Genomic DNA, 26,194 nt, shown 5'->3' on the forward strand with positions numbered 1-26,194 from the left:
ATAACAGTTGAAGCTATGCAGTCCCCGGGGTCAAAACTACTTAAGGTAAATTGATTCCCGATGCTGCCTCACTCTGCTCTTGTCTTTGTGCCTTTGTAGCATCTTTTAGAATTCAAATGCTTTCATTTGACACGATACTTTCATCTTTTAGCGGGTGAGGCCGTGCTATTACAATCCTCTGCATGTTGTATAATTATTATAACAGCTCCCTTCGGGCTCAAGTCATTGTAACTGTCATTTGATTAGCTTTTGTCACTGAGTCTTTTAAAGAATGACTGCACCCTTCACACATAACATATGTTAATTTATTTCCACAAACATCCAAGTATCTCTCCTCAGCTTGACAGTGACTTGATCAGATTTTGTTTCTTTTACACATACTCCCTTCTTCTAATTGATGACCAGATGGAAATTATGATCCCATGCCTAGCCTGTTTTGTTTATAATTTAGGCTTATCAACAGAGCCTACATGTGCTTTTAACCTACACACCTGAATGAGCATGGGTTCTTCAGACATCTGTATACTCATAAGACTGACATTTAACAAATATTTTTCCTATAAATTTTTTAGTTAGATGAAAAAGAAATTCCTCTTGCTCATTTCTAAGTCATCTCGGTGGCCTTCTGCAGGACACTTAAGTTCATGATTAACTTCAGTATATTTCTAACTCTTTCAGCTGTGTCTATGAGCTCTGATGGAGCCACATTGGGAACATCTCTAAGCAAAGCACATTTCATTCCTACATTACCTTCTATTATGGATGGTCTTGGAAGTGATTCCTGTTTAAGAAATGCTGATTTCAGTTATCTTTATTATGGTTGACCTACCACACTCTGACCACAGTACCAACTTAAAAGTTGTATAATATTCTTTATCTGTGTTTGAGTCTATTTGTTAAACTTGGATGACAAGCCCACCACAGGTTTTAGGTTGATCTGGGCTGTTGTCAAAAGTTTAAGGTGGTTTGTATTCATGTTTGCACTTCAGTTATTCTTGTCTGGTAAAGTTCTGAAAAATCTCAAACAGAATCAGAATTAGCATCCTAGATTTCCCAAGAAGCCACAGAAAGGGTCTGGGTTGAGCCTGGAAATCTCTACATGGTGACTTGCTTCCTTTCCTATAAACACAAGTTATTGTCCTGTGGGAAGCAACTGCCAGGTCTGGTCCTGGCCTGTTGTGGTCATTTGATTTCAAGTAATGTTTCCTATTTGAGCAGCTGTTACCAAAGAACAATTTGGATTAGTTCTCTGATAGAAGAAAAAGAAAAGTAACACCACTAATATCCTCCAACTGTCACTGCTCAGCCTTGCAACCCAAGTCTTACACCATGATGTTGTGACAACCACATTTTGTAAAAAGATGATACAAAACTATTAATAACCAGGTGGTTTGGACATCTGGTGTCATTTCCGCCAAAGGAAAATAAAACAACTTGCAAAGTGACTCAGTGACTTTGGAGAGTCTGTAACTGTTCAGACATTGAAAAGTCGATGTTTCCTTCACAAATGGCCAGGATGGGTTTGCTGGTTTGCTGCAACCCCCAGCATCACAAATCCTCATATCTCAGGTGCATTTGCCATTGGTTCTCTAACGTGCAAGCACGCTGCATCAGAAAGGGGGAAATGCAACAGAGACTTACAAAGTGGTCCCTGCCAAATTTTCAAGCCCCCAAAGGGCTGAAGAAAATGGTTCCTTGAACTTTGCTCACTGTTGTGGATGAGTGAGGCGGTAGTGGTGACGGTTTTTGTGATCTGTTCAGAACAAAAATTGTGGCTGTTTCCTGTAAAGGAACCATCTGCTGAGCCAAAACATGACGATTCGTACCCACTTCAAACACTGTGTGCTCCGTCCTGCAGCTTTTGTTTCACAGACCCAGCAGTAAGTCTGGGTGGAAATAACTAAATAAAGGTGCTAATTTTGTTTTCATTGGCATATTTAGGAACAAAGCTTGTCTGAATATCAGGCACCTCAACCTGTTACCACCATTTGCTGTCTAAAGAACACTTTGAGGATAGGACCTGTCCTTCCCTCTGTGTCATGTAGAGGCTCAGTAAGGGAACCAAAAAAAGGGAATAGCCTTAAAGAGGCCTAGAAAGCCAAGATCACATGCAAAGCTACACCTGTGGCAGTGAGTTAAATGGGCCGGGGCACCTTCTCTGTCCCCAAGTTCATTGGCATGGCTTGTCTGGTGTCTAAACCAAGAAAGACAAAGACAGACCGATGGCTCATATGCTAAGCAAGCAAGGAGAAGGTACATTTGGGACAGTGAACGGAGCTGGTGGTTAGGGACTGTGCTGGGAAGGATGTTCTAGTGTATGTGACAAAATAATTAGAGAGAAAATGGATTTATGCCTCTTCCACATGATGAAAAGTTATTTTATGTCAGACCATGCTTATTTATCAGCACAGAGCCAGCACAGATTGGTTCATCAAGGAGTTGAATTTCACTCATTAAAACAAAACAAAAAGGCTGAACACTCTTTTCTCTCAAAGGTAGAAATGGCAAGTCTGATTTTCAGGGGGTTGTTTTGCTCATCTGTCTTTCTACTCTAGAGCTGTGGGCCACACATCAAGGAGGGTTCATGCTCAGTCCCTGCTCTGCCACAATCAAGGGGAGACCCCTGTAACCCCCAAGATGGAAAAACTTGCAAGTGTCCTTCTGGAGGAGGCAAATAGCTGCATTTGGGTGCCACATTTTTCCGCCTCAAACCAACCTTTGGTGGGCCCAGCAGATAAAGCTTTGCCACAAGCTACGATACAGCTTGTGACAATTTTTTCTTCTGAGGACTCGAATGCAAACGTTTGACACGTGTTTGGTTTTCTAACCACAGAGACAATATCTTCTTCCTCTGGGCTGCGAGGAGAGGCAGAGGCTGGAGAGTTTCTCACTCTTCCCTCACCTCCCCTGACTCATTCACCCTCAGAGATGCCCAGGCAATACGAAAATAAACTACAGCAGAAACCTCCTGAGCAGTCAGGCTGTGGTGTCACAACCAGCCCTAGCTACATCGTGAGGCCTTGGGTCCATGGGGGTCTGCAGGTGCAGCTGCCCCAAGTCCCAGTGAATCCACAGATGGCCTCTACCCATTGGTTTCCATCTTCTCTCTCATGCCTTTGCCCCCGGAAAGGTAGCACAGAGCAGGGATGGATATTGGAGTCTGGCAGGTGCTACTGAATCATCGAAAACAGGGTAAAAGAAAAACAATGAAAATATGTACCCATACATCTATTCTTTTTTTTGTACTTGCCACAGGAAACAGGCATCAAAGGGCTGTTCTGAAGCACCCAGAGTGAAAGGTGAAACAGAGCTGCTCTCATAACCAATGCACTTTGTGATTCATGATCTTTTACTTTTCCTAGAAGGAAAATCAAAGATGATGGTACTTGTTCATGAGGAAGTTAAAGAAGAACCACCCTCATGGAGGCCTGGTCAGAGGACTTCAACCCTGTGGAAAAGTCTGTTATTCAGAGCTTTCCTCATAACCGAGGAGATCCAAATCCAGATGTCCAGGAGAGGCACTGCACCACAAACAACATATGGGAAGTATGGCAGGATGCCTTCCTGCCCCTGCAGCTGATGCAGGACCACAGTGCAGCATCCTATCTTAAACCTTCCATGAAGAGAAGCAGTAGTTCAAACTCCCTTTGGCTGGCAAAGAAGCACAGATCATCCATTGCCTTCAAGGACTCAACAACCACTAAGCTGTCATGCTCAAAGCAGCTGTGGCCCATATCACATAACCAGCTCTTGCATGCTCCTTGCACAAAGATGCCAGGTATTCCTCTTGGCTTTGGGAATCATGATCTCAAGGGAATCTTGCAGAGTAGAAATGAGAGGTTACCATCACAAGATGAACATTGAGTCTCAATCTGAGGCCAAGGTCCCTCTGACCTTTTCAGCCACCATGCCAGGTGGTACCAGTTCAGCCTAATGCCAAGTAGGATGAGAAGCAGTGACTGAGCCTGTTGGGATGGGTTAGCAGAAAACAGGGAGATGGGCTCTGGCTGATGAGAGAGAGTGTGAGAATGAAAGGAAAAATTGCGATGGCCAGAAGTGCTCAGGAACTTGGGCAGAACTTAACAAAGAAACTCACCCCTCAAGAAAGAGGAGTAAAAATGTTAGGATGTTGTATTTCTGCTTTTCCAAAGTGAAACATTGGGACTTGAAGCAGTCTGTTTCGTCTCAAAAGTGGAGCCAACTGTGAACACTGACAGACAGGAGGTTAAATACAGGGGAAATAAAACAAACCGCTGAACCTCAGGAGGAACAAAACATTTCAGCCCGACTTAACCTTCTCTGGGTTACTTTGTTGATTTCCAGAGAACATTTCCCCCCTAATGCCTCCCTCTTCAATCCTCTTTCACTCTCCTCCCATATTTCTGTTTTATTAATTTCAACTACCGAGCCCAGAAGTTTATGACTGTCTCAGCTCTGTCCACATCTTAACTCCAACTCCTTTGCTGCTGGAGAGGCAGGAGACCATCTGGAGGTGAAAGCCCTCCTGCACCCAAAACTTGGTTCTCAGAGAGTGCAGATGGGGTAGCAGTCCCCAGCACCACCAGTATGGTATCCCAGCTGCTTGGGTGGAGAGAGGGCGGGGGTTGGTTGTGGTTTCGTTTGGTGTGAATGCAGAGCCCTTCTCCTCGCTGCTGCACCATGTCCCCACGAGCCGTGCGATGAGGAGATGCTTCGGAGAGCCGCAGAGTTAGCACAGGATGCTTTGGCAGAAGTCACAAGTTTGAAAACCAAGTTATGCTGCAAAAGAGATACAGCTTATCTGTGGCAACCAGAAGGAACTGCGGACAAGACAGCTCTCAGAGGTCTTTGGAAGATGTTTGTTCAGTAGTGACTTGAAGACAAGTAATCCGGCAAAGGTCTACCCACTTCAGGTCCTGGAAACAACTCTACTGGATCTACCAGGCTCATAACAAAACCTCTTAGAAACACAGTTCTGCACATATTGCTTTCCCAGACCCTTATGTCCTTAACAGCAATAGAAGGGTGACAAAAGTAGCACTGGCAACACTAACAGAAAGCAGAACTTTAAACAGCAAGAAGTATTCATTAACTATTGAGGTCTGGTTAAAGAACTCAGTGAGATTATGGAGTCACTGGCCTTTGAGACCTCCTGTGCAATAACTACACTGTTGCTGGTGGCAATATTTGTAAATGCTTGTACTGCAGGAGGCCAATGCATGTAGTTCTTCTTGTGGGATGATGTGAATACTGAAAAGTTGCTGGTATGCAAAAAACAACCAGATAAAGTTAAGGAAGTAAAAAATCCATTAGAGGTATTGAATATAAAGCCACAACTGCAGGAAATCTATGAACAACAAATCTTTGTCTGAGCTACTACTGGTTTGACTTGAACTCTTTTTCTCGTACACCTTAGAAGTGTTTATAGGCATCTTATCTGTACTACTTCTGGGTGGGTAATACTGGGACTCTGCAAAGAATCTGTTCAATTTCTGAAAAGCTTTGTGAAGGCTTACATCCCATGTTGGTTTGATACTGCTACAGGCTAACAGTGCAGTTGGTTACTCCAGCTGCCTGATTATGTCTGTGAAGACATCTGGATATGGCCCCAATAATTTGGTCATTTATCAACATGCTTATTTTTCACAGGTTTTCACCTAATCTTTGTGTTCCACAGGATATATGTAAGCACGTGTTATACTCCTGAAATCAAAGAGCAATCCACATGAACCCTGTAGTACCTTTACATAGGATGCTTCTAGGTAGTACCTGGCCCCACAAACAACCCAAAATGCAGGCAGGGATGGAAACATCATTTGCCACTAGTGCTAATGGCACTGGAAACCCCTTACATCCTCAGCTGTGCAGGGAGCTTCATGATGTCAAGTGTCACTGTTCTGGCTATGCTCCGAGCAAACTGTCTCCCAGTTTTTCCTTAATGCATCCCAACCACATTGTCAAGGGTTAATACCAAATCTGTGAATACTTCCTAATTTCTAGTCTCTGATTGCCATCGCACTCTGATCTCCTATCAAGGGATCTAGCTTCCCTCAACGCAAGAATTTCTCTTCAATCCCAGATAGGTCATAAAGTCGTCTATGTTTTCGGCTTCTTTTGATAATAGCTGTCTTAAAGGATCTCTCTCACATGTCTCTTCTTGATGTGGAGTGCAATACTCCTTCCATCCCTGCTGTACACTTTCCATAGTTAACTTCCTCTGCATGAGTTAGCTCAAAAACATTAAAAGCATGAAGTGTTTTACAGCCAGCTGCCATCAGAAATAAAGGAACCTTCTGACTTTTCCTTTCTGAAGCATGCTTAATGTGGTGATACAACATGAAGCTGTGTCTCTCCTCTTTCCCTAAAGGTGCCGTTTGTTTAGGGTTTACAACTGGGCTCATCTTCCAGGCAGTGCATTACTGCTTTTTACTAGTTTAGCTTACTCCTTATACAATGGTGTGTTCATTAATTGCTCCCAAGAGATGTGCCGGGGCCCCACATTCTTCAGGGTTTGAGTTTCAATTATTTCACATTGTGCATCTAGGGCACTTTCACACAAGAATTACTGTGCAGTAGCGTGTCAGAATACATTAGCTGCTCCTGATTAATTGTTTGCGTTTCTATGCTTTCCAGTTCATGGTAGCTTGCCATACAAGAGCTTGCCAAATGCAAAGCTCTTTGTTCCCTTTATTTAGGGGTAAGCTAACTGAAGCCACCTGAGGTGTCTTGCTCATACCTGGCGTTTTTCAGTAAATGTGATGTGGCTACATCTCTATGTTCATCCCAGTCTGCAAAGAATATTGCTTCCAGGATTACAGCTCCTATTGCTGGTGAAAACATGAGTAAAAGTTGCTTGGCGTATTGATTGGCTTGTTACTGTTTTGTGAAATGAGATTTATGACCTGACTTGTGTTGCTACGTATAATATACATATATACAAGATTGCTGCTGGAATAATGTTTAAACTGCCTTCCAGCCCTGTCAGCCAATAAATCAAGGCCTGTAAAGCTCTAGAAAGCTTGCAAAGCTGAGAAGAGAGTTTAATTCCTTCAGGCATCTTCCAGTTCCTCAATCCCTGCAGAGTTAACCTTCACAAGGATACATTTCACAAGATCTGAGAAGCTGCCAGACTATTGGGAAGCTTCATTTTTGGGTACTCAGCACAAGAATTTTTAAAAAGCCTCACCTTCAGGGGATGACACTCGTTCTTTTTTGAAGTTTGAGAAGCTCAACATGACCTGACAATGTGCACTTGCAGCCCAGAAGGCCAACCATATCCTGGGCTGCATCAGAAGAAGCTTGACCAGCAGGTCAGGGAGGTGATTCTGCCCCTCTGCTCCGCTCTGGTGAGACCCCCCCACAGTGCTGGTCCAGCTCTGGGTCCTCAGCACAGGACACACACGGACCTGCTGGAGAGGGGCCAGAGGAGCCACAGAAATGATCCGAGGCTGGAACAGCTCTGCTGGGAGGACAGGCTGAGTGAGCTGGGGTGTTCAGCTGGAGAAGAGAAACTCTGGGGAGACTGTCACGGAGGTACCCCGAGGCTAGTTTAAGGGACAACAGGGTCCAAAACAACTTTTATTAAACTGGTGAGAAACAGGGTTTTAATACTCCAAAGTGACTTAAATAAAGGTTCAGATATCAGTTGAGGAAAATTATTAAGGGGCAGCAACTAATACAACAGGCGGTCCACGGTGTGCATGCACGTGGCTTCACCAAAACAATGCCGGAGCCGTCCCTGAGTCCCGGAGAAGTACACACTTGCCTGAACACAGTGTGGGATGATTCTTAAAGAGATACACGTACTCGTAGTGAGTACGGAAAGTGTACACTCGCGATGGTGCGAGGGTAAATTTGTAATACACTCGCAATCCTGCAAGGGTTAATTTACTTACACGTACAAATGTGCACGGAATATTACACGTGCTTATGTGGAAGCACGGGAGGAAGATACACTCACGATTCTGCAAGGAAATAATTTATACATGTGCTCGTATTGAGCACGGAAAGTTACACGTGCATACATGCACGCAAAGTATAAATATACTCGCAATCCTGAGAGAAGTTTTACTCACACCCGTGGTGGCAAGGCAAGTGGAGTCTCCATCCCAGGGGGCTCTCGGCGGCAGCATCTTGCTTGTGCTCCGAGAGACCCGCGACAATGGGCGGAGTCTCGACGAGAGTCCCGTTTTTATACTGGCTGATCAGATCTGATTGTAGGCATTCTAGAAGCTTCTCTGCACCCCCACACTGGTTGTGGGTGCCCCTGAAGCCTCCAAACATCCCCCACACTGGCCGCAGGTGCCCAGCGGCTCACTGGCGCCTCTGCGCTCCCTTCTCCTAATGGCCCTGGCCAGGGTGCTCTGGGGCCAAACAAAAGAAGCTGTTAGCCTCAAGTGGCAGAGAGAGAGGAAGATGTGCCCACTCCTTCCATACTGAAGGAGGGAGGGGAGAGAGGGGGCTTTGCATTCTGCCACAGAGACCTTATTGTTGCCTTTCAGTACCTGAAGGGGATCCACAAGAAAGATGGAGGGGGACTTTCCACAAGGGCATGTAGTGATAAGACAAGGCCTAATGGCTTCAAACTGAAAGAAGGCAGACTTAGATTAGATATAAGGAAGAGATTCTTCACCATGACGGTGGTGAGACACTGGAACAGGCTGCCCAGAAAAGCTGGGCCCATCCCTGGAAATGTTCAAGGCCAGGCTGGATGTGGCACAGGCCAACGGCAAATTAAAACTTGTTTTCTACAATGTCTAAATGTACAGACGGTCTTCTAACAGCTTTTATTTTCTATGCTGTTGCTTGGTCTGTGACTCAGATGCATAATTTCCATTAAATGCAATGTGGTTTGAAACCTTGCATAGCCCACTGAAATGCACTGTGTTTCTCATCTACGGTAATTGCTCTTATTTGTACTGGAGAAAAATATTTACAGAAAAATTTAGTGCTAGACTCATAGGTGGTGTAAGTCTGCGTTTAGAGAGATCACAGAATCACAGTAAAATAGGATCTCAAGAGACCACCGCCTCCATCATCTGTCCCAGGGTGAGATCAGCTCAGTCTATTTCAATTCACTATATATGTTTGCTTAATTCCCCATTAAAACCTCCTACCAGTTGCTGTACATGTACAAATTCACCTGATTTGTTTTTAAAACCTCCAGTGATGGAGCTTCTGCAAGGCACCTGCAAAAACCTGTGCAGAGCTTCTTGGTCACAACTGATGAAGCATTATCCCCAATATCTGCCCTAATTCCCGCTTTTTGAGGTTTAAACCCATTATTGTCAGCCCCAGTCCTACCACTGGATCCATTGAACAAATATTGCAGCAAATGCCCTTCAGAATTTCAGGGTTATAATTGCTGTTAGAGTGGATCCTCTTTTACAAAGGAAGAATATATAATATATATTTTTCCACTTAAGTGCTTACTATGAAAAAGGGAAAGCAGGGAGACAGAAAGCGATATTCCAAGAATGCCACAGCTCTGAAAGACAGCAAGATAGTGTACTATACACTACCCCATATTACTTCTTATTTAATTAATAGCTCTATCCTGAAAACACTTCAACAATTTTATTCCAGTAAGGTTGTGGACACATAAATTATGGCAACATTCATTCGGAGAAGCATCTTTCTTCTTTTTTAAAGATTATGGGCTGTGCATCGTCTCCAGGCCTGATTTATAAGCTCAAACAGCTGAAGTATGAATCGATTCTCATATTTCTGTACAAATATGCTGAAAAACGGCCTTCCCTTGAATTATTGTGTAAAAGAAAAAAAAAATCATACTTACTCAAAAACCTACATGAGTAATAGGCTACCAGAATGTGCCATTGTCAAGGCAATTTTAGAGATTGCATCATCTGTTTTGTTTTGGCATGTCATGCTGTCGAACAGACTTCAAAAATTTCACATTTGAGATCTGCCTCAAACATAAATTCTGTTTAAGTGCTGCATTTCAGGAGCCTGTTAAAACAACAACAACAACAACAACACAACACAACCAACCAACCAGGGTCCAATGTGTCCTAGTGAAGTGCAAAAGAATGTACACATTCATCTATATGCATGTATGTGTGTGTGTGTATATATATATATATATTGCAGTTTGAAAGCTAGATTCAGCTTTAGAAATTCTAGTCACTGTTTTTCTATCTGTAATGGAAAAGATGAGTCAAACGCTAACTCAGTGCTTGGACTTGAACCTCTCCTCCCCAAAGCCGGCACAAACAGAAGTAACCCAAATGAATTATTTGGAGTTACACCAGCATGAAACAGAGCAACTGAGAGAAAAATAACCGTCATCTGTGCATGAAGCTGAAGAGGTTTATTTTAGTTTCATTCATTCCCAGGCTTTTCAGCTGGGAACACTATTGGGTTTTTTTAAATTCATATGGTGTAACTTCAAGCTGCTATAAAAACTCCTCCACTCTTTTGAAAGTCAGGCTTCCTTCTTCCTTTGTAACATCCATAACCCTTGACTCTCCCACAGAAATTGTGTTCCTCAAAGACTTCTCACCAGAGTGACTGGTTTTCAACTTGATTGCATTTTGTGTGACAGGGAATGTAAAAAACATTGACCTAATCTAATCACCTGAGGCATGAAAAAAACAAAGTGAATGATTTGCATTTGCTGCAAGCATTCGTATCCTAACATCAATTTTATGGGCTCGTTGGCCCCACATCCTGCAGGATCTGGGAGCTGTATCTATATGGCTTTTGTATAAACCCAGTTTTGCTTTATCCAGCCTGTTTAGATCCCAAAGCCTGTTTGGTCCAAGTTGCCAGCAGATATCCAGAGCTCAGCTCACTCAGAGCACTGTGTTATCACAGAATTATTTGTTTGGAAGAGACCTTCAAGATCATGAAGGGCAACCATTAACCTAACTCTAGCACTAAACCATGTCCCTAAGAACCTCATCTAAATGCCTTTTAAACATCTCCAGGGATGGTGACTCCACCACCGCCCTGGGCAGCCTGTTCCAATGCCCAATAGCCCTTTCTGGGAAGAAATTTTTCCTAATATCCAATCTAAACCTCCCCTGGTGCAACTTGAGGCAATTTCCTCTCATCCTACCACTTGCTGTTACATTATACAGGAGAAATCCCCAAATAACTATTGTCACATCCATGCACCACGAAAGAGTAACTCAGGGATGACAGGTGTCAGACATCCTGTTGTTGTGTACCTGCAAAGACCCCTCTGGCACTCGTGTTGGCTTTATTGGTATCATGATGGTTCTACCATCTTTCATTCTATCCTCAGTTACCTATCACAGTCCATTCATGGTCTACATCAATATTGTCATATCAGCATACACAGACCAGCTGACACTAGTTGCAAAAATAAAGTCAAAAAGAGAAGATGGAATGAGACCTAAGCACATCCAGAACTGCAAGTCAGGCTTAACTGATGGGAAAAAAAAATCTTTTTACAACTTTGTGACACATCTGGCAGTTGTGAAGCCAAGACTTGGTGCTCCTCAGAAGATTGCTCCCAGGACAAGTGTCCAGGCTGAGCCAAGGAGATGGGGGAGGTGGGGCTGGCCAGCTGCAGCCCTTCCACCTCATTTCAGTTCAGATGCATTGCACACCAGACACAGGAAATCGCTACCCAAGAACACAAACCAAAACATAAGTGAATCTTTAGTTTCATTCTAGCAATCCCAAAAGGCAGCTGTTTCTCATTAAAAGCATGATCTGAAAAGCTGGGAGGAGGAAGGCACCTTTACAAAGAGATGGAGACGGCAGGAGACTAATAGATCATCCTCTCCATCCCTCTATCACAAGGCAAGATCAGCTGTACACAAGACCTTCTCAGTAAATGTTTGTCTAAGTTATTTTGAAAAGAAAACATAATAATGGAGTTCCCATCCCTTCCCCATGAAAGCTATTAGAATGCTTTACTGGTCCTAGCAGTAAAATGTTTTATCAATGTATAAACTAACAATACAAGATGAAAAGTTCAGTATGCTTTCTCAGTCACAAACTCTACTCTGTGAACAATCTCACCTAAGTTGTTTATTATCATTATTATTATTATTACATTAGTAGGATTATTTCAACTGCAGTGCATTCTAAATGTCTCAGGGTCAGGACAAAATTGAAACAAGACACCAGTTCAAACTGTCGGGCAATGCTATCAGTCAAACCATAGCCATCAGCCAAAACAAACCAATCTGGTCTTCTTGGGACAGCCTGCACATGCAAAGGCAAGGTGGGATATCTTTCTTAAAAAGCAATGATTCAGAGAGGGACTAGAGAGTGTATTCAAATGTCTGACCCAACCAGCCATTCCTGAAGTTTCAGGCTAAGATGTCTTGTCCTCAGTAAACACAGAGAAGAGATAAACCTCTTTCTTTGCCTCTACTGGCTTATTTTAAAGCTGTTGGAATATCTTGCTTTGCCGGTCACGTATTTGGATTTAAACATCCCAAATAGCTTCCTTCCTTTGCCATGTTCTTTAGACCCTCATCCTTGTGACCACCATATGCCCTCCTCCTGAAAAACCTTAGAGCCAACCTGGCACCCACTGCAGTCAAAGAGAAGATGACTTCTGGATAGTCCAACCTTTAAATGTAGACTTCCTGGGCTGCACTAGAACAGTAGCTTTTCCCTTCACTTGGATTCCATGCTCATAGAGACTTGTCCATTGCATCCAGTCTAGGTGTATTTCTACTGCTCAAGCAAAAAACTAAGCTTTGGTTGAAAGTACTTCCTTAATACTTCGATTTCCTCTTCAAGTTCCTGTCCCCTTGTTTTGTTTAATTTAATAGCTGGGGATGACTCAGAGACTCACAGGAACCCAAGGGGATTGCAGACACTGGCATTTATTTGCTGCAGCAGCCCTGGAGGCAGCACAAAGCATCAAGCTGTGTCTTGCGCTGTGTTCCAGATCTTGCCATCTCTTCCTGTCTGTTGCTGTTTCCACCATGTATCCCTGTCCCTGGAGGGGAGTTGGCAGCATTAATGGCAAAACTGGTCCTGATCCTGTGAACTCAGTCCTCTGCACTGCTCTGAAGTATTCTTGCAATCTCTGTAGTGAAAGTCACTGGTCAGCTGTGGGGGAGGGTGGTAAAAACAGTCAGAATTGTTCACTTCTGAGATGCTTATAATGTAGGTAAGTCTGTCAGCATGAGGATGCCACTATGATGTGAGAAAGACGTTTTTTTACAATGAGGGTATTAAGACCCTGGCCCAGGTTTCCCAAAGAGGTGGTGGATGCCCCATCTTTGGAGACATCCCAGGCCAGGCTGGACGGGGCTCTGAGCAACCTGAGCTGGTGAAGATGTCCCTGCTCATGGCAGGGGTGGCACTGGATGAGCTTCGAGGGTCCCTTTCAAGCCAAACTATTCTATGATTCTATGATGATTCTATGATACTGCTGAAGATGCAAAGTGGAATCAACCTAGTAAAACTAGGATAAATTTTCAGATAGTCACTCTTATTTTGATGCAGGTAATCTTCTCAAGTAGAGTAAATCCAGGAAAGCTGGTTAAAGACAACTCAAAATGCATCAGTCTGTCTATGAGATAAATGCATCCTCCCAGTCATTTGTATTGACAAGACTGTATTAGGTTAATTAGCCTGGCAGTCAAGAGCATTACACCTTTTAACCTTTGCATTGAGCTTCTCAGCCATGATTTCCTCTCTTGAAAAAGAAAAACAAATGTTGGGGAAAGATGTCAAATCTTGAATGACTCCAGACAGCAGCTGGAACATAGGTAAGTTTCTGCTTACAAAAACCTTTCTCCAAAAGACTTTTAAGCTGGGCTTCTATGTCCATAACTTGGTAATTTTTTTTCTACCTAAATCAATCCATTTTTCTAATAAAAATATTACATTTCTCTACAAACCTTGTGCTACTTATATCCTCAGGACAGCATGGCTACAGAAACACTTCTATTAAAGAGTCAAATGAATAATACATTAAGGGGGATTTCTCTGTAAACATGTCTTTCACGTCTTGTCTTTACTTACTTGTAAAAAAAGCATAAAAAAGAGAACTTTGCTCTACAGCTCAAGAAAGGTGCAGAGAAGGATGACAAAGATGATGAAAAAGTGTGAAATAGCAGCCCAAGGAGGAACAATTAAATAACACTGGACTCATTTCCAAGCTTAAGAGGTAGCTGAAGGAGTATGAGAAAGGTCTATGGCACTTCTATCCATCTCCTAAATAATTTTCTGTTGTTTGACATCAAACAGATTGCAAGGAGCAGTCCCATATTGGCTCTCCTGGTTTTTCAGATGCTGTATAATGTAAGAGGGACAGAGAATAAGCTCAACACGTGGGCTGCTGCTTGCAGGTTTTGCACCCATCCATGTATCTTCATGCCACATCCCAAGGTAAAAAACATTTGCTGTCACGTTCTTGCCATGAAGGACAACTCTAGCAGCCTTATTATTGTGACCTTGACCTGAAAACAAAATAATAAATGTGTGGAGATAATAAAGACAGTGCAGATAAACCTGTCTCAGGACCAGGGGAATACAAGACATGACATGGTGAAGCGCCAAGGCCAAGTGCAATGTAGTGTGGATGTAGCCAGGAACCAGTTCCAGAACGGGCGGTTGGTGCCTGTTTTAACAGTCTATATATAGCCACTGGTACAGGATCAGGCATTATAAACATTTTTAGGTGTTTCTCCACACAGCAACATCCTCAGTGAGGCCAAAGACCAGAGGGACCAAATTTTGGTCAAGAAACAACCTTCATGGAGGCCCAGGTAAGGGCAGTCTACAGCAGAAAACCAACCTTTCATTCTCTGCCCGATCTGTGGCCCAAAGATGCCCTTTAGATGCTGAAACTGACTCCCAGTTTCTTCTTCCAAGCAACCTCTATTTTTCAAACATTATTCTCCTGTATTTCTAGCCACCTCTGCCTGTGCTATAACATTTTGGTTGTGCAAACACTTTGGTTCCTCAAGACAGGACACTGGACCTGTGTATTCGATTTTTCTTTCAGTCGCAAATACACTGTGCCTGGTGCCACAGGTGGACTTGTAATCCTGCAGCAATGGAAACAATTCATTATAATAATTAAATCAGTGTTTCATTTCTCAGTCTGATCTAATTTTTCCTGGCTGTTGGCCTGCAAGGGCACCTCTGGGATTTATTGCGGTGTTGCACATTGCTGAGGGAGGTATCTTTGCTGTCTCCCAGCCTTACAGGGCAATTCTTCCTCTGGAGCGCACGCTTGGTGCCGTGTCTCAGCCTCATTTCACATCACAATAAGGCTTCTGGAGCCATGTCCTGTGCCTGTCCCTTGCTCCATACCTTTGGGACAGTTGGAAGAAGATCAGACTGAGGGCTCTGGGTATTTCACATTTCACAAGAAGATGCAGATGGTCAAGATGGAGACCCATCTCCACCTACAAAGGTTGCAGTTGCAGACACACCACCTGTTAGACCTTGAAGAATTGACATGGGAGAAAACTCTGTGCTGCTGCTTGGGCCCTGCAAGTAGGTGAAAGAGACCAGCCCCCTGCAGCAAATCCACAGATAATTAATGGAATGACTTATTTCTTCCTTAAACTGACAGCTTGGAAATAACTCAACCCAGCTCTGTATTCTCCATCCGAGGCAGGGAACTTGCTCTGTGCTGCCAAAGGAAAGAAGATCCCACATTTCCTGAGCTGGGTGCTTTATCTTCCACATCGCAGCGCTATACAATTTAAGCCACACAATTGCCAGATCTGCTTTCACGGGACAGTGGCTGCAGGAGGTGGTTACAGACAAGGAGCCCCAAAAACCCCTTTCGGCAGCCCTCGTGTAGTCTGCCAGTACCTGGACAGCCCACAGTTTCCTCAGTGTTAAACAATTCCCCCACCAATGTTAAATATTCAATTTCTTGAGGGGGAGGGAGGCCAGTAAATGTTTTGGGGAGCAGAAGAAACCAGTGTACTTGACTAGAACATAGGAGGTGGCTAATCATGGAAGTTCATAGTAGAAATCAGAGAACTGCCCAATGAATTTTTTGCCTTCAGGAGAATTGTGCTGCAGGATTTCAATTTATACATATATATAAAAAGTCTTATTTCTAACTGGAGGGATAAGGTTGGAAAGTGGGAAGGACGACATATTGACCCAAGCCATATCCTGCATTTTCAATGCGCATCAGAGAGCGTTTGAGTGAGGGAGTTTGTATGATTCCCTTCCACAGACTGTCAACTCTGAAAACTAACGATGACAGGTTACTGCAGGCTAGAATCAAAAAGCATGGGGAAACACATGGAGATTAACATTTCAATGAAGAACATGGATCATGGTTTAATCGACTTCTTTATTTCTGTATTTCAACTGAATGCTCCTAAAGCAATAATTAATCGATTAAATTCTCATGCGAAAGAGTCAGGGCTTGTTCTGCTTACCTAAACTTAGGTTCCTGGGGCCATCTGAGGTGCTTGGGGTATCTGAGACATTCACATAAGGTTGGCTACGTAGGACCCGTGCTTTTCTGGATGTGTGGCTAGAAGCTGAGTGTGACAGCACGATACTCTGGCACATCTAAAATGGCACTAGACAGATATGACAGAGCAACTGTCTGACACCCTCGAAGTCCACGCACCCTGCTATAAAATCAGCTCAATTTTCTGCCTAGAATGTGACATTTAAGTGCAATCAAGCAAGCGATAAACCTGTAAATGCCGAGAAAAGTTAAAGAGCAGTCTTGCACTTCACAGCCAACCATCTAGTCCCCAAAGCATTTTACTAGCTTTTATTTTAAGCTTTTCTTTAGCAAACATAATGTCTGAATACAAATTATCACAAAGATCAAGATGTTCAGATCTGAAAACACCTCACTGCTACTGTCTGCTTTAACCTTTTCATATTTTACATATATTTTCCTTAGAATTGTATTGTACTAAAGGATTTCAGAAGCACCAGAAGGCAATGCTTCTACAGAGGATATTTGTTAGAAGATAGTATCTGCTATAAATTGTAGCTGGGAATTATTAGAAAGTGTCCTGGAATAAATATTCTCCATTAGACCTATGCTAACTCAGAGGATCATATAATTTTGAAGCAAGAAAATATATGCAAATATCATCTGTCTCATAACTGGAAAATTGCCCCAAGCCTAAAAGTTTGAGTGCGGATCTAGATCTTACACCTCATGAAGTGTCAAGAGCTCCAGGGTTGGGATCTTGCTGAATAAAACATTAGAAACAAATTAGAAATAAGACTAACAGCAGCGCAGAAAGGTCCCAGCACCCAGGGTCTCTGATGAGCCCAACAGGCAAGTCAGGTGTGGAGGCACAGGCAGCAGATAAATTCAGCGATCAGGGGAGTCAGCAAGTCTCTAACAGCTACAAGAATTAAATGCAGATGTACTATAACTGCCCACTGGTCCTTTAACCGTATAACTGACATTTCTGACACAGCTGTTCAGCATATCAGCTGCACTGACCAGAGACAGAGCAGAACATGGTGAGGACAACCAGAGGTGGAGAACCACATTTTCAAAGGAATGGGTTTACCTGTAAAGTTATCAGGACTTTTAATCCCTCCCTTTCCTTTCCCCGTTAGCATGCTGGAAGAACAGATGCTCTTATATCACATTGATTTGCATACCGTAGATTTGCACCAGCCTGCGTCTGTTCATGACAGATAGTTAAACCTGTTGTGTGTAGTGTCAGCTTGGTACCCATGGAAGATGAGGTCCAACCTCCTCTTCAGGAAAGATGTGGAACAGTAGAAGGTGGCAAGAAATACCTCAGAGGCTGAGAAAACATCATCTACGAGGAAAAGTAGACTGAATTGGAGCAATGTACCATTAAGACAGACAAATTCAATGCAGGCAGGTGGGTACCCAGTCTCTCAGAGTTACTAATGGCAAATTAACTAAGGAATATCGTAATATGCCAAGCACACATTAATATTTCCTTTTATATTCCCAGCCTCCATTAACTTGTATTTCCAGGACTTCCTAAGACAGAAAGAGTCTACTGGAATCTGATAACCCTCAAGGGATTCTTATCTGTGTATTTGTCTAAGTGCTTTTTGAACCTGCCTAAGCTTTCAGTGATCACAACATCCTCCAGTGAGAGGTTTCATACATTAATTACAGGGCTCGTATGCTGCATGAAGAACTACATCTGCAGGTTTCCTTTAGCCTATTTCTTTCATATAATTTGATGATAATTTTATATTCTTGTACTAGAAAAGACTATGGGAAATCATGTCCTATATGTCATCTCAATGGCACTCATGATTTTCTAGGTCTATGCCATATCACAGGTTAAGAATCTGGAGGCTGCATTGTGGTGAATTTCAGTTGGATGTTAAGGAAAAATCGCCTTCCTAGTGGTAAAGAGAATGAAATGCTGAAATAGATTGTATGGTAAGAGCATTGAGCTTGACTGTATATGTGTCAAGAAAGCAGACAATTGATGTTCATGGTGCAGTTTATCCCACTCTGAAGTATATGTCCACGTTCAGTCAATTAAATTGCACTTTAAACTCCACTGACTATGGGTGAGATCTCAAATGACAACCATGAAGCCTCACCAGCCTTGTCACAGGGGGATAACCAAAGTTAGAGGAGAAGAATCCCACCCATTTGAGACTACCCAGGCAAAGCAAGACTGCCAAACTTCCATCTTTAGCGAAACTGTGCAAATCATTAAAAGCTACTGAAATGCCATCACAATGATTTGAGTTAATGCCTTCAAATACTTGTTTTTCCTATATGTTCTTTACTGCCAAGCAAACATAGCACCAGTTCAACTCCCATATATTCTTCTGGCTTTGCAAATTGTGTAGTGAGGCTGCAAACAGTGGTTGTGTTCTGCCAGGTCATGGAGTGGAAGTGAAGCCAAGACAATGAACTATGGTAGGAAAGGATAGCATCCCTGTAACAGATATTTTCCCCATTTGACAGTTTAATGCTGTGGCCTTTCCCACCAGGATGCTTCTTCCTGTCCCAAATCTACAGCACTTTGAGGGATTCACAGCTGGCCTCCTCTTCTCCCAGTTGTCTTCAGTACCTTTTCTGTTTGAGTTTTGTCCTTCAGACCTTCCTTAGGTCTCAAGCCAGAAGCCTTCAAAGTTCATGAAGGGACATCCCCTGACTTCAGGAGGGCTTGGCTCACCCAAAAATTACTTCCATCATGGAAATGATTTAAAAAGGACCTTGGCTTTGACAGGCATCACCAGCATCAACCACCTCCAGCACCAAGGACCTACCTACCCACCTGGATTCCACACCCGATTTGGAAATGAATATTCAAGCTCTTAAATCACAGCTACATTAAAAGCAGTAGAAAGAAGAAGCCTCAACAGTTCCATGTCCAAGCTTTCGCATGGGGCTGATTCCTAAATCAGTGCAACCCCTATAGCTAATTCCGTGTCAGATGGCTAATTCACCATCTCTTCATTCCTTCTAGGTACCTTTCATTATCCCTATGTCTAATTAGCTAAATCTAAAGGAATACTATTTTTTTTTTTTTTTTTGGTGAATAATGGCCCCTCTTAAATCTATGTACCATAATAATGGCAATTAATTTGAACTGGTCATTTAAAAGCTATTGTATTTAGCTCAATACAAGCCCAACTGACATGTAAAAGCCTTTTATAACCTGGTACTCTTTCCACTATCATCAATTACCTTCTAATTAAACTACAAAAGTTCCCTTGCAATGCCCCAGTTAAATATCATTACTAAACATTTTGCCATCACTTAGAGGATTAATGGAGCTAATTAAACAACTTGCAGCATGGAATCAAGATCATGGCATGACACCTGAAACGAGGTGTACACATTTCTATATACTGTTTGAAGTCAAAACTTGCTTAGCCTCTATTGACAGAAAGGATTACTTTCAATGTCAGTATCTTTATTCTGTTATTTTTTTCCCATCTTGGGTGAATAAAAACAACAACAAAAAAAACCTGCCCACAAACTATTGGAAATGCTGGTATTTCCATGCTCAAAGAAGAGACTGCTCACCTGCTCAAAGTTTTCAGGGGTTGGGAACATAAGGGTTTTAGACCAAGCATTCAATCAAAAATCTCCCAATAAATTTTCCATCAACGATGAAATCTGAACCCTTCAGCTTTACCTATGTACCTGCTGGGAGGATCTCACTCCATACTGGAGCCCAGCTTCACATATAACTGGGAACTCCTGCTGGAACTGTTCATATGCCACTGTATCCAGTAGAAAGAGTTTCAGGATGACTTTGCTCCTTCAGCAGGCTAACTTGCTGCTGAGACTAACCAAGCCCAGGTTAATAGAGCTGTGATTACATGAGTATTTCCAGATCTAGTCTACTTCCAAGAAAAGTGTGGGTTTGCAGGTTCAGCAGCTGCCAGGTTTGATGCAGCTGTCACTTTCCAGCTGTTGTTGACAGAATCATAGAATTATTTTGGTTGGAAAAGACCTTTAAGATCATAAAGTCCAACCATTAACCTAACGCTGTCAAGTTCATCACTAAACCATGTTCCTAAGACCCTCACATGCACATCTTTTAAACCCCTCCAGGGATGGTGACTCCACCACTGCCTTGGGCAGCCTGTTCCAATGCCCGACAACCGTTTCCTGGAAGAAATTGTTCTCAATATCCAATCTAAATCTCCCCTGGCACAGCTGGAGGGTGTTTCCTCTCATCCTACTGCTTGTTATTTGGGAGCAGAGCCCGACCTCCCCCTGGCTCCAATGTCCTTTCAGGCAGTTCAGAGATCAGAAGGTCTCCCCTCAGCTCCTGTTCTCCAGCTGAACCCCCCAGGTCCCTCAGCCGCTCCCATCACACTTGTGCTCCAGCCCCTCACCAGCTCCGTTCCCTTCTCTCAACTCGCTCCAGTACCATCCACCTTGCAGGATCTCTATTTTGAGTTACATTCTTCAAATCAACAGCTATGGTAATAGGTGAAGGTCTATTTAACCTAAAGAGGGACAAGAGTTGCAAACGTATAATATATGTGAGGCCACTTACAGTGCACCTGTCTCCACTCACCCCAGGTCATTAGCTGAAGTTAGACAGATGGCATTCAAATTTTGGAGTCAGAAATTTCTCGTAACTCCCAGCATAATGGATTCCTAATCCACAGTGAGGAGCACACCACTAATGAAATGCTCATGATCCTTAAAAGAAAAGCCTCACCCAGGACAAAGTACAGCATTGCTGTTTTGTGTTTACAGCAGCTGCAAGTGTGAAAAAGCTCATTTAGGATGTCTGAGATTCCTCATTGGAGCTGTATCAGGGACTGTTCACATCTCCCAGTGACTCTGATGACTATGTTGACACTCAAATCCACAACAGCCAATGGCAAACCCAAATCACTGCTCTGCTACCCTAGGAAGCAGTAAACCAGCAGCCTGCCTGTGAAAAAATATCTTAGAAAAACATGATTAGGTAGTACAGCAATAAACAGTATGCTAGGTATTTTCATGTCCTATGCTACATCTGACAATGTGCAAAGGGTTCAGATTTGTATTCAGATAAGGCAATCACAGTGAAACTGAAACTCCCTGCATGATAATGAGTTCTTACTAAGGTCAAGGATGTTGCCTGAATTATTATAAAATTTGAAGCACCCACCAGAAGCAAGCGTGTCCAATACTATGTTGCCCAGTGGCACTCAGAAAATAGCCGTGAAACAGTTGGCTTGTACACCCTCCACATGGAGGCTGTCATTAAATCTCTTTCCATTAGAAGGTGAAGACTGTGACTTTCCTCTTAACCTGCCCCACTGGATTGAGCAGTGGCTGCTCTGTTCTTCTCTTCATGCCAAACTGAGCACAGAAGGATTTAAAGTCGCATAAACGGACATATAAAAATGATCCCTTTCGTTTTTCTGTGGTTCACAGTTTGATCACCAAACTGCCTTGGAAGAGTGATTGACAGCTGACTGCATCTCTGGCAGGTTGGATGGAGATATCCTGGTTATCCATCCCTGTTCTGCTACGGCCTTCTGTGTGCTCTAGGATGCCACTGTCATGTGTCACATGAGTTAAAATGAAGCCTACTCATGTACCAAAGAGCACTTCCTGCCTTCCTTTCAGCCTCGCACACATCGTCATCCTCTGCTTATTATAGTGCCCAGTGCCTGGTCACAAGCGATCGCTTCCTCTTTCTCCCTTTAGGCTGCAGAATATTGCACAAACTGAGAAAAACAGCCCCTACCCAAACCGAATAAAACTCTCACATGGAAGAAAAGCACATTATTTGAGCAGGGCTACAAATGCTTGCTAATGGGCTCAGCAGAGCACCCTGATGAAGAACAAGCGAGCAGACCTGTACAATAATTATTACAGAGGCACCCCAAAAAGTCAATTTCAGCATGCAACAAGCTCCAAACAGGCTTTATTCTAACCATCACTGTTTAGCAGAAAACCCATTATGAATGGAGTTTATCCAAAATTATTCAGCACTCCAACAACATTATACCAGTTAGGAGTTCAATTACTACACAGCCAATTCAAACTCAAGAGGATCAGATCCCAAAACTCTACAGTGATGATTCAAAACATGCATCTTCCCACTCTTACAAAGTGAGGACTTTCAGGGGTACCCAGATGACTTACCAGGTTGGTAGGGTGTCTCAATCCCTGAGCAATTTTCCTCAGATGGCCAGTCTAAGGAACAGAGTCTCCACCAGCAACCACTCTACTCCAAGAAAGACCAACTGAATAACAGGGCCAGCAGCTTTATTTATACCCCAGCTGAATCTGAGCTGTGGTCATTTATGGTAGTTGTCCAGAAACTTCTCTCAACCAAGGTATTTCATTGGTCAAAGGCCCTGTCTGTCAATCAAGGGGCATGTGCATGACCATACTGGTCCAGCAGCTGAGAAGTTTATGTTTGCTTTGGGGTGGAGAAGTGGGTGGGAAGTTCATGTGCCACAGTGAGACCTCCAAGTTCAGATTGCAGGAGGAAGGCTGGATCCAGGATGTTGGAAAGTAAAATGTAGGAAAGCAAGATGTGCGGTTCCAGCCATCTGGATGATAAAGTAAGATCAATACTAACATGACCATCTGGATGATAAAGGAAGATCAATACTAACATGACCATCTGGACGGTCAAAGACATAATAATAACATAATAATATATAAAGGGCCTTGGACAGATTACTTTGAAGTACGTTTCTTGTAATTGTAAAAAGTTATAGCTCAGACTTGTGAGAATGTTATCTTGGGGTGGATAACCGCCCCCAAGTGAATGGGATGTGTGAATGTCCTTGGGCCTGGTCTGTGAATGAGCGGAAAAACAAGTGAGACAAACATCACATGAGTTTAGTGTGTTTTTAATAACAATTAGTGGAAAAACACCTTTTGCAAACATCTTATTCCAGGCCCGTACCTGTAAATCCTGTAAACTGTCAATGGTGAATAAAGAAGGCAGCCTAGGCCTAGGTCAGCTCTCTGCTTGGCCAGGCTCTGCGCTCCTTCCTGAAGAAGATCTCTGACTCTACGTGAATTTCTGTCTGCGCCCTGGTATGCGTCGTTTCTAATCGTCACAAATGGTGCCCCGTGTGAGGACATGGCTGGTAAGTGGATTAGCTGGGTAAGTTAGTGGTACAACTCCTTCAACATGTGGGTGACAGCCCTCTGCTGGATCAGTTGAACAGCCATCTGTACTGCAAGGAACCTTCCATCTCTACTGCAAAGAACCCGGAGAATAAGATGTGATGTTTGGGGACACTATGGCATGTTAGACAGGAGCAGCCACCTCCTCAAAGAACCCCACAGTCCTCGGCAGGAACAGCAAAAACAAAATTGCATCAACTCTGTTTAAGCCACAAGCAAGTCGATGTGCAACATGAGCCTGGGATGGTGCTGTAGTTGCCAATCTTCACCTCCTGCTATATATGCTAGATTTTGTCCTCAAATACAGATGTGCACCGTCTGAAAGCTCTCTTCCATCGTCTCTAGTTCCGTGTGTCTGTGTCTATCTCTACAGTTTTCCTCAGTTTCCCTTGTGTCCGTAAGTCTTTTCAGCTGGGGGACTGGTGGTGAGTCAGACACAGTACTGAGGCAGTGAAGCAAGGATCAAAGGTTCAAGCATGGAAGACTCAGTTTGGCCACTTTCACACTTTTTCACATTAGAGAGGGAAAAGTGTCTGTACAGGCATAACAGCCTGAAACAGCTTTCCCAGCTCAGTCACGTCATTTGTATTGCAATGTCCCCTCTCTTCCGATATCTGGACAAGTGCAATAAGAATATTTGCAAAACTGATAGAGACTGTTGGAGAAGAAAAATATACATGTGTATAAATACTCACATAGGCAGATGGGACACCAGACTGTTCTGTTACTGCAGCTCTCCTTTGTCATCTGGGCATTTCTTTTTATATGTCCAAGCTGCTACCACCTCCTGTTTGTGCTGCTCTCTCCTTGGTCTTGGATGCAGACACCTGTGGCAATAGCGTGGCGTGTCTGGGGGTGTTACGTATGTACATAGGCTCTTTTGATATCCTATGTAGATGATGCCTGTGCTACAGCCCTGCATCTTAACATTTCTGCAGATTACACATGGATATGACTTGGCAGTGTTGGGTTTATAGTAGGACTAGATGATGTTAGAGGTCTTTTTCAACCTAAATAATTCTCTGATTCTATATATGAATGTGGATTTGTATGGATGAGTATCTTGCCTTTTGTTGTTTGTATGCCTTTAGATTAATGCACAATGGTTTCACTATTCAAAGTTTTCTGGCTCTTAAAAAGCATGCTTTTTCTTCTTAAACTCAGGTCTTATCCTGCATCTTATGATATTTTCTTAGTAAACCCCAAACACAGAGCAGTTCATATAACTTCTGGTTCCTGCCATTTCACCACCTTGCTTTCTCTCACAAGCACTTTCCTCATATCCCCAAAGACTCAGAAGAAAGAACTCCTCTCACTGACACTGAACCAAAATCATGTAAATATTTCTATTGATCCATATTTCTAAAATGATTGGAGGTGTGACTACTGTGGTTTAAATGAGCACAACCCTGCTCAAGTCAATGAACTTCTTCTGATTTACATGGAGCTGTCTCTTTGACTTTACCATCTTGACAAGTTGGATGCTAATTAGACCAGCAGTTCTTCATGAAGGTGAAATTCTACATGAATTTCAGAAGCCAAATATATGATTCCTAAGGGGAATATATACTGCCTTATCATCACAGTTATTATTTAGCATCCATATTTCACTAGGATCTGGATGTTGGCCATGGTGAGAAGCTATCATGTGAGAACATGTCCAGACCCTTAAAAGTGACAACTGCTGTCCCAAAGAGCTTGAAGTTGCAAATCAAAAAGAACTGGGGGAAGAGTGAGACACTACTAGAATGAAATTACAAAAAACAGATGTACAGTCTTAAATGCTAAGTGCAGTAACGTTGCAAAAAGTCACGGCCCTATGTTCCACTTGACCTTCCAATTGCAATATGGAGCTGATTCCCCATTACTGAACATGCAATGGCCTAAGAAATAATATGAATCAAGAGTTTGTGCAGTGACATTTTTAAATGTGTGCTAACTTTTAGCAAAAGCCCACAATGAATATTAAACAAGCTCTTGGATTTTCTAGGGTTGGTGGGGTGACTTTCTTTTCTCAGTTGTGTGTGGTGACCTTTTAATTCTTGTCACTGCACGATTCCTCTGCTTATTCAGAGGAATATTATTTGTTATTCATTCTGGGACTTCAAGAGGATTGTCTTCTGTTGCTAATAAACGGAGCCCTGGATTCCCTCACCTGAAAGAGGACTAACGCTACTGTGCATGGAAGAGTGCTCAGAAATTGTAAGAGCATTTGAGCACAAACCAGAGGCACAAATGAAAAGAAATAGTGGTTTCAGTTGTTAGTTCTGAAGCATTTAGCATTATAACATCTTGATGCCTCACACAACACCTGGATTAAGTCTAAATCTGCAAGGCTGTGCTGAAAGATAAAACACAAAGCCTACTTATTACCTAAGTCCCACTTAAGCCTTCAAAATAGACTTCAAGTACAACTGGAGTGCTGCACTTACCTTCTGCACAGGGGACCTTCTGTGATACAGTAATGTAATTTCAGAGTATGTTTGAGCTTTTCCTTGTATATCCTGAAGGAAAAAAACAAGATGAATCACTTTGAATCAGACAGCAGAAAAGCAATCATACATTTGTTTTTCCTCACCATCTTTTGTTTTTCCTCTCATTAGCAGGCACTACTGAGCAGGATTCCAGCCATTTGGTTCCTAAGAACCAAATGAAGCTGGAGGTAAAAAATTATTCATATAC

General features: G+C 42.9%; 1 long non-coding RNA gene across 1 annotated transcript in view; it reads right to left on the reverse strand.

Annotated features, from left to right (window-relative positions):
- Window positions 1–22,771, reverse strand: part of LOC110354911 (uncharacterized) — a 91,941-nt gene extending 69,170 nt beyond the window's left edge. Inside the window, exon 1 of the long non-coding RNA XR_010469673.1 lies at window positions 22,511–22,771. This is a non-coding gene — a long non-coding RNA (uncharacterized LOC110354911). The remainder of the gene's footprint in view (window positions 1–22,510) is intronic.
- Window positions 22,772–26,194: the final 3,423 nt, after the last annotated feature.

Source organism: Columba livia, chromosome 1 (assembly GCF_036013475.1).
Source record: "Columba livia isolate bColLiv1 breed racing homer chromosome 1, bColLiv1.pat.W.v2, whole genome shotgun sequence".
In the NCBI taxonomy this organism is placed as follows: domain Eukaryota; kingdom Metazoa; phylum Chordata; class Aves; order Columbiformes; family Columbidae; genus Columba; species Columba livia.